The sequence below is a fragment of the Opisthocomus hoazin genome, chromosome 5 (assembly GCF_030867145.1).
Source record: "Opisthocomus hoazin isolate bOpiHoa1 chromosome 5, bOpiHoa1.hap1, whole genome shotgun sequence".
Classification (NCBI taxonomy): Eukaryota; Metazoa; Chordata; class Aves; order Opisthocomiformes; family Opisthocomidae; genus Opisthocomus; species Opisthocomus hoazin.
In genome coordinates, this window is record NC_134418.1 from 277907 (window position 1) to 287177 (window position 9271).

General features: G+C 58.6%; 1 long non-coding RNA gene across 1 annotated transcript; it reads right to left on the reverse strand.

Annotated features, from left to right (window-relative positions):
- Positions 1-5262: 5262 nt before the first annotated feature.
- On the reverse strand, positions 5263-9071 carry LOC142361515 (uncharacterized). The gene is made up of 3 exons (XR_012764147.1): positions 8416-9071; positions 6160-6269; positions 5263-5486 (listed from the first exon to the last, which is right to left on the reverse strand). It is a non-coding gene; the product is annotated as an uncharacterized LOC142361515 (long non-coding RNA).
- Positions 9072-9271: the final 200 nt, after the last annotated feature.

The window sequence follows — 9271 nt, forward strand, 5'->3', positions numbered from 1 at the left end:
CACCACCACCTGCGACAGGCTACAGGGCTAGCCCAAGCTGGCCAGTGGAAATATTCCGTACCACAGACGTCACGCACAGCTTATAAATGGGGGCTGGCTGCGGGGCAGGAATCAGCTCTTGTCGTTTCCGCGAGTTGGAACCCGCTCTCGTCCGGGAGGTCAAACTATTTTGGAATTTAGCGAAACTTGCGATTTCCGGGTTCCGCAATCGCTGTTCGGGGACTGCCTGTGAATCGGTCATCGGGTGGTGAGAGAAACTGTACTGCGTATAGTTTGGTTCGCATGTGCGTTGTTGCAATTATTATCATCGTTATTAGAATTATCAGCAGTATTTCCTTTGTTGCCTTACTAAACTGTCTTTATCTCAACCGACAAGTTTGACCTTTTGTCCATTTGTCCTCCGCATCCCGCTGGGGAGGGAACGGGCCGGGGGTGGGGGCTGTGAGCGAGCAGCTCTCTAGTGCTTAGTTGCCGGCTGCCAAGTTAAACCATGACAGACAGAGAGGGAGGAATTAAAAAAAAACAGGACTGGGAGCAATCTACAGAGAGACGTCCGGGAACGAAAGTGTAAACAGCACCGCGTACAGGGCAGAGAGGGAGGAATTCAACAAAAATAGTAAGTAAAGACAGGGAGCCGGACAGAGGGACACAGAGACAGAGAAAACAGCAATGGGCTACAAGACAGAGAGGGGGGGATTAAAAAATCCTGGCGGGGAGCCGGACCGGGAGAGACGGCCAAAGAAATGAAATCGCGCCGTGGCACAGGGAAGACAGGAGGACAACACTGAAAACCAGGGCCTGGGAACTGGAAAGAGAGAGCCAGAGAATGAAAGAACTCCTGACGGGCTCTAGGGCAGAGACAGGAGGAATGAAAAAACAGGGGCGGGGAGACAGAGAGAGACAGAGAGAGAGAAATAAGAGGGGGGGAAAGCAACAGGCCGCAGGCTCCGGAGGGAGGAAGTGCGAAAGAGGGGCTGGGAGCCGCACAGGGAGAGGGTGGAGAAACAGACCTGCAGAAGTGACAGGGTATGGGGCAGAGAGGGAGGAACTTAAAAAAATCAGGACCTTGAGCCAGAAGAGACGGAGAAAATAAAAATGGTGACGGGTAACAGGGCAGAGAGGGAGGAATGAAAAAACAGGGACAGGAAGCCAGAACAGAGAGACTGCGAAGGCAAAAAGTCCCGACAGCTTCCGCAGAGAGGGCGAGGAACTGAAACTTAGAGACAGGGAGTTGGACAGAGAGAGACAGAGAAAGAAAAAGAGAAAAAAGACGGAGATGCAGAAAGGGAAAAGGAGCGACAGGACAGAGAGGGAGGAATTCAAAATGAGGGGCAGGGAGCAGAATAGAGAGAGATAGAGAAAGAGGCAGACGCGCAACGTGCTACGGAGCTGAGAAGGAAGACCTTGAACCAGAGGGACAGGGAGCCGGACAGAGAGTCCCAGAGACGGCAAAAGTACCGACGGGCTATAGGGCAGAGAGGGGGGAAAGCAAAAACCGTGATCGGGAGCCAGACAGAAAGAGATAGGGAAGGAAAAAAAAGCCACGGGCTACAGGGCAGAGAGAGGGAGGACCTAAAAGATGGGGACAGGGAGCTGGTCAGAGATGGAGAAAGCAGGTACACGGGAGCGGGGAGGGGGTTGGAGGGGGCAGGGAGGAAAAAAAAGCCAAAAAGCACAGCAGTGTGGGAAAGAGAGGGATCCAGGGGAGAGCCCGGGATGCAGAAGAGGGGCGACAGGGCCCCGAGGGCCCGGCACTCACCGCAGATCTCGCTCTTAGCACTGCCGGGAGACTCTGCTGCTTCAGACGCTTCTCTCTCCTGCTCTCCTCCCTTCCTCTTCCGTAACTCCGGTCGCTTGGCTGTCCCCCACCTAAGAGAAAACGTCCATGTCTCGCAGCTCTGGCGAGACAAGGCTCCCTAGACACGTAGCCTCGCCTGCTCACGCACTACGCGCAGGAACAAGACAAGAGGGAAAGAGAGAGAGAGAGAGAGAATGACGAGCGGGCAGCAGAACTGACGGATCAAGAGAGAAACTGAATCAGGGGAATAAAGAACGCTGGAGGGAGACAAACGTACAGGCAACAAGCCAGATGGACGAGGGCAGGAGACACACAGATCAGGACAAAGAGGTGGAGAAAGTGAAAACAGTGATGGGCTGCAGGATGAGAAAAAAGGCCAAGGAGCAGGACAGAGGAGAATAACGGGACAGCAAGCTGGACAGGGGCATATAGCAAGAAACAAAGGGACAGGCAGCAGTATGGAGATATACAGACAAAGAGTTACGGGGAGGATGGAGGACAGAGAGAATGAGAGAAAAGGGACAGGGAGGGGGGCACAGATGGAGAAAGAAATGCTGGCGACAGAGAGAGGAAGAAAGCGACAGGACAGAGGCAGAGAGGTAGAGAAAGGAAGAAAAAAGTAGCGACGAGTAGGAGGCCAGAGGCACAAGGAAAAGACAGGAGGAAGGACAGAGTGACAGAGAAAACCGGTGAGGGACAGGACGCCAGAAAGAAAGATACTGTGAAAGAGAGCGCGACAGGGAGCAGGACGCTGGGACAGACAGCAACCGAGAGCAACCGAGAGAACGGCAGCGAGGTGGAGCACAAGAGAAAACAGGGACTGAGAGCAAGACCGAGGGGTGAAGCAATAAATAATGGGGCTGGGGAGCAGGACAGCAGAAGAGAGAGACAGAGAAGGGGACACATAAGACAACCGCAAACTGAGAGGGAGAAGGAGAAGAGCACAGAGGGTCACAGACAAAAAGAGAGGGACGGCAGAAAGAGAAAAACAAGACGAGGGAGAAGGACTGAGGAGCAGAGAGAAAAAAGTACAGGGAAAAGGACAGAGATGCAGAAAACAAGGCAAGACTGGAGCCAGAACACAGGGCAAAACTGACAAGGACAGGCAGCGCAACAAAGGGATGGAGGAGGAAAGAACAGTGATGGGCCGCAGCACAGAGGAAAAGAGAGAAAAAGAGCAAGAAGAGCAAGAGAAGGAGAATGACAGGAGGGTGTAGACAGAAAGACTGGGACACGTCAAAGGGGCACTTGGGGGACACACACATCGGAAGGGTAGAAAGGAAAAGGGAGGGATGGGGAGCAAGACAGCGTGATAGAGCGAGACGGAGGAAATGGAGTGCAAGGGCGCAGAAAAGCAGAGGTACTGGGAAGAGGAAAGAACGTCAGGGAGAGAAAGGTGAGGGTGGGGAGCAGGAGAGAGGTAGAGAACAAAAAAAATAGCCACAGGCAGAATAACAGAAATACGGAGAATAAAAAATTACTTCCAGGCAGCAGGACAGAGGCACAGAGCAAGAGGAACAAAAAACCACAGGGAGAAGGACGGGTAACACACAGCACGACACTGCGGGAGTGAGAGGACGGAACAGAGCAAGGCAGAGGAATGAGGAGCAAAAAAAAAAAAACAACCCAGCAAACAGAAAGGGAACTGGACAGAGATAGGCAGCAGGGCACAGAGATGGAGAAAGAAAAAACAGCAACAAGGACAGGGAATGAGGAATAGAGAGGAAAAGAGCGGGACAGGGAAACAAATACAGACAAAAGAAGGGGAGGTACAGGGAAGGAAAAGAAAAGCTGGGGGGGGGGGGGGGGGGAGGAGGAATCACAGCAGCATGGGAGAGAGAAGGATCCAGGGGAGGGCCCGGGACGAAGAAGAGGAGCGACAGGGCCCCGGAGGCCCGCCACTCACCGCAGATCTCGCTCTCGGCGCTGCCGGGAGACTCTGCCGCTTCAGGCGCTTCTCTCTCCTGCGCTCCTCCCTTCCTCTTCCGTAAGTCCGGTCGCTTGGCTGTCCTACACCTAAGAAAAAACGCGCATGTGTCGCGGCTCTTAGGAGACGAGGCTCCCTAGGCACGTAGCCTCGCTCGCTCACGCGCTCCACAACCGTACCATGCTGCTGCTGGTGACACATACAGACCCTGCGGGACACGCTGGCGGCCTGGCCTGCTGCAGGCTACCAAGAGGGAGCCTTCCTCACCCGCAGAGGCAGGCTCTCTCCTGCCTGCGGAGCCAGGCAGCTGCCAGCCAGGTGGCCTTCCATTTTTTCTTCTTCTTCAGCCTTCTCGGGACTCTCCAGCTTCAGCCCCGCCAGCTCCCGTCCGCAGCCACTCAGCGCTCCGCCTCTCCCTTTTCGCCCCCACGACGCCAGGAGACCGAGGCCCGGCACACACAGCCCTCACAAGCCTGGAGCGGGCGCAGCCAACGGCATCCCCAGGGCAGGAACGGACAAGCGCGGCCCCTGCCACAGAGAAAGAAGCAGCGGCGACCGCGTTAAGGGAGGCCGAGGCACGCTCGAGGCCCAGTGTGCTGCCCGCACCACGGGCCTTGGGGGAGGCCGGGGGCTCCGGGACAGGCTTCAGGGGACGTGCTGGAGCTGGGGGCGGCTGCGCGGGGCGAGCGGGGCCGGGGAGCGCTGCCGAGTTGGGGGGGGTGCCCGCCTCCTTCCCCCCTTCCCTTCCGTCACCTCCCGCCTCTGGCCCCGGGGCTGCCCGCACCCGCCTCGCCTCCAGCGCACCGGCAGCCTGTCGCAGCGGACGGCTCGAAGCTTCCCGTCCCACCACCCTCGGGCAACCACCACGCACCCCCGCACCCGCCGGAGGGGAGCCCGCGCCTCACGGCTGGCCTCTCCGCTCCCCCGCCGCCCCGGCACCCGACACCAGGGCGCCGCCATGCTGCTGCGCCGCACTGCGCATGCGCCACGCGCCGACGGCGCGCCGGAGGGGCCACAGCCTGCGCGCAACGCCTGGCTGCAGTACCGCTCCGGGTCGGGGCAGCGCGCGTCGCCGGCACGGGGCGGCACCTCCGCACGGCTCCGGGCAGCCCCCGACTCGCGGCTCCGACACGGCGCCGAACCCCCGCCCCTCCCTGTCCCCGACACGGACCCCGCCCTCCCGGGGGCTTTTCCCCGGGACGCGCTGCTCCATCCACCTCCCCCCCCACCCCGCGCTCACCTTCTCCCTCGCTGCAGCCGCAGCCCGGCCACGGCTCCGCTCCTCCCTCGGCTCGCACCGGCCCCTCCACGGCCACCCCGGTCACGGCAGCACCGGGCCCTCCACCGGCAGAGGGAGGGGCCGTCGCCATCAGCCGTGCTGCCCACACCTGGGGCTCCCCCGGCCCCGGGCCCACGACTGGAGCCCGGCAGGAACAGGGGGCCGTCGCCCCTGCCCCACAGCCCGTCCCCTCCTCCCTTGGGCTCTGGCACAGCCCCTCGTCCCGTGCAAACCAAGCACAAATGCAGCCGCGAGGGCAAAAGGGACCGCAGGTCTTTATTAGTCACGCACCCAGCCAGTCCCGGGAGCCGCTCTGCTCCGGGGCTCGGGGCCCCCGATGCTCCCTCTGCCCCTCCGACACCTCGGCAGTCCTTCCCGCAACTGCGCCCGTTGCTCCAGCAGGGAACAGTCGGTCAGTCGGCTCCCGGAGCGATGCGCTGTTCGGCAGAGGCCGCCAAAAATGAGGAGCAGGGTGCAGGCCACTACAAGAGAGGAGAAAAGTGACAGATGGCTGGACAGCGGCGGTGTAACGAGAAAGCACGAAGCGGGGAAAGGGACAGCGAGAGAAGCACGGGGACAGGCAGTCCCACAGAGATGGAGAAAGAAGCAGCAGGAAGAGAGGAAGAGTGGCAGCAGAAAGAAGAAGAGGGAGCAGGACAGAGACCGAAAATGAAGAACGGGGAGCAGGAAGGAGATGCAAAAAAAAACCCTGTAGCATTGAAAGAGGAAAAAAGAATAGCGGCAGGGACCTGGGCAAAGAGAGATGAGGAAATAGAATAGAATAGACATGGAGAAAGCAGTAGATCTGTGACGCGCTATGGAGCCGAGAAGGAAGGCCTCAAATCAAGGGACAAGGAGCCAGACAAAAGAGCACCAGAGACAGCAAAAGTACTGACAGGCTACAGAGCAGGAGGAAAGCAAAAGTAGTAACCGGGAGCTGAACAGAAAGAGGGGAAGAAGGAAAAAAACGCCACGGGCTGCAGGGCAGAAAGAGGGAGGACCTAAAAGATGGGGACAAGTCAGAGACAGATGGAGAAAGAAGGTACACAAGAGCAGAAAAAAAAATAATCGTAGCAGTGTGGGAAAGAGAGGGAGCCAGGGGAGGGCCCAGGATGCAGAAGAGGGGTGACAGGGCCCCGAGGGCCCAGGACTCACCGCAGCTCTCACTCTCGGTGCTGCCGGGAGACTTGGACACTTCAGATGCTTCTCTCTCCTTCTCTCTTCCCTTCTTCTTCTGTAACTCAAATCGTTTGGCTCGCCTCCACCTGAGAGAAAATGCATGTGGTTGTCTTAGAGCTCATACGAGACGCGGCTTCCTAGACAAGAAGCCTCACTGCACACTGTATGCAGGAATAGGACAGAGAAAGAGAGAGAATATGATGAGTGGGAAGCAGAACTCACAGATCGAGAGAGAACTTGAATCAGAGGAATAAACAAGGCAGGAAAGAGAGATAAAGACAGGGAAGAAGCCGGAAGAAAAGGGCCTTTCTGGCCTCTACTCACACCCCCCAGCCTCCCATCTCTTTACAGCCTCCTTTTTTTCTGGCCTCTACTCTCGCCCCTGGCCTCCCACCCCTCTGCGGCCTCCTTTTTTTCTTTCTGGCCTCTACTCTCGCCCCTGGCCTCCCACCCCTCTGCGGCCTCCCACCCCTCTGCGGCCTCCTTTTTTTCTTTCTGGCCTCTACTCTCGCCCCCGGCCTCCCACCCTGCTGCGGCCTCCCACCCCTTTCCGGCCTCCTTCTTTTTCTGGTCTCTACTCTCGCCCCCAGCCTCCCACCCCTCATCAGCCTCCTACCTCCCATTTTGCTGGCCTCTACATAGTTCAGCTTCCCACCCCTCTGCAACCTCCTACCTCTTTCCAGCCTCCACTCCCCGCCCCAAGCTTCCCACCCCCGTCCCCACACACTGACAGAAAGAGAAAAACGACAGTGAACAGGGAAAAAGGTATTAAGAAACAAAGAAAGGGTCAGACGAAGAAGAGGGTGGTTAGGGTTGGAACCCCAACACAAACCAGCAAGGGGCTAGTGGACAGAGAGAGAGGAAGAGAAGAAAGGGCCGGGAAGCAAGACAGAGAAGGAGAGAAAGGCAAAAAGGGAGAGCCGGCTGGACAGGGACGTATAGCAAGAAACAACCAGACAGGCAGCAGGACAGAGACACAGAGACAGAAAAACCGGGGAACAGGAACCAGGACAGAGTGACGGCGAGAGGAAACAAGGGCCAGGGAGCAGGACAGCGATGGAGAAAGAAGCACTGCGGCAGCAGGGTAGAAAGAGAAGGAAGAAAGGCCAGAAGAAGGATGGGGAATGACAGAGAAGGGAAAGAGAAGGACAAGGAGCAGGACAGATTGTCAAAGAAAGGGAGTGGGACAAGGTGATACTGAGAGAGAAAAAGGGGACAGGGAGGCAGGATAAAGTGAAAGACAGGCAAAAATAAGAGACAGGGGAGCAGGACAGAGACGGAGGGGGAAACGCCTCGGCTGGGCAGCAGGAGAGAGAGGCGGAGAAGGGAAAAAACAGCACAAAACCTGGGACGGCCAACCTGGGTGGGCGGGGAGCAGGTCAGAGAGCCGGAGAAAGGAAAAACACTGCTGTGGAGCAGCAGAGGGGAATGGAGAAAGAAAGAGAGCGAGGGGGAGCAGGGCAGAGAAACGGAGAGAGAAAATAAGTGACGGGGAGCAGGGCAGAGCCCTAGGAAGACGAAAATAAGACACGGGAGAAGACCGAGGAGCTCAGAGAGAAAGAAGGGTCGAAAGAAAACGCCAGAGAGGTAGAGAAATCAAGAAAAACAGGGACGAGGAGCCTTGCAGAGACGGAGCACGAAAATGTTGGGCCGGTGAGCGCGAAAGAGGGAGAGAGAGACAGGGGCAGGGGGAGGAGATGAAGAAGAAAGGAGAGACAAAGATGGCAATGGAGCACAGGACACACAGGCAGAGAGAGAAAAAGGACAGTGAACAGGAAAAAAGGGACCGAGAAACAAAGAAAGGGTCAGATCTAGACAAAGAGACCAAGAAGAGGGGGGGCGGGGGGGTGTGTGCAGGGAAACCCCAAAACAAACCAGCAAGGGGCTACAGGACGGAGAGAAAGGGCCATGAAGCAGGACAGAGAAGGAGAGAAAGGCAAAAAGGGAGAGCTGGCTGAACAGGGACGTATAGCAAGAAACGACCGGACAGGCAGCAGGACAGAGAAACAGAGACAGGGAGCCGGCTAAAGAAATTCTGGAGGGAGAAAAAGAGGGAGAGGTAGCAGGACACAAACACAGACAGAAGACGGGAGGTACAGGGAAAGGGAAAGAAAAGGAAAAAGAAAAAAAAAACAAACAAAACAATCACAGCAGCGTGGGAGAGAGAAGGATCCAGGGGAGGGCCCGGGACGCAGAAGAGGGGCGACAGGGCCCCGGAGGCCCGCCACTCACCGCAGATCTCGCTCTCGGCGCTGTCGGGAGACTCTGCCGCTTCAGGCGCTTCTCTCTCCTGCGCTCCTCCCTTCCTCTTCCGTAAGTCCGGTCGCTTGGCTGTCCTACACCTAAGAAAAAACGCGCATGTGTCGCGGCTCTCAGGACACGAGGCTCCCTAGGCACGTAGCCTCGCTCGCTCACGCGCTCCACAACCGTACCATGCTGCTGCTGGTGACACATACAGACCCTGCGGGACACGCTGGCGGCCTGGCCTGCTGCAGGCTACCAAGAGGGAGCCTTCCTCACCCGCAGAGGCAGGCTCTCTCCTGCCTGCGGAGCCAGGCAGCTTCCAGCCAGGTGGCCTTCCATTTTTTTTTCTTCTTCAGCCTTCTCGGGACTCTGCAGCTTCAGCCCCGCCAGCTCCCGTCCGCAGCCACTCAACGGTCCGCCTCTCCCTTTTCGCCCCCACGACGCCAGGAGACCGAGGCCCGGCACACACAGCCCTCACAAGCCTGGAGCGGGCGCAGCCAACGGCATCCCCAGGGCAGGAACGGACAAACGCGTCCTCAGCGCGGCCCCTGCCACAGAGAAAGAAGCAGCGGCGACCGCGTTAAGGGAGGCCGAGGCACGCTCGAGGCCCAGTGTGCCGCCCGCACCACGGGCCTTGGGGGAGGCCGGGGGCTCCGGGACAGGCTTCAGGGGACGTGCTGGAGCTGGGGGCGGCTGCGCGGGGCGAGCGGGGCCGGGGAGCGCTGCCGAGTTGGGGGGGGGTGCCCGCATCCTTCCCCCCTCACCCTGCGTCACCTCCCGCCTCTGGCCCCGGGGCTGCCCGCACCCGCCTCGCCTCCAGCGCACCGGCAGCCTGCCGCAGCGG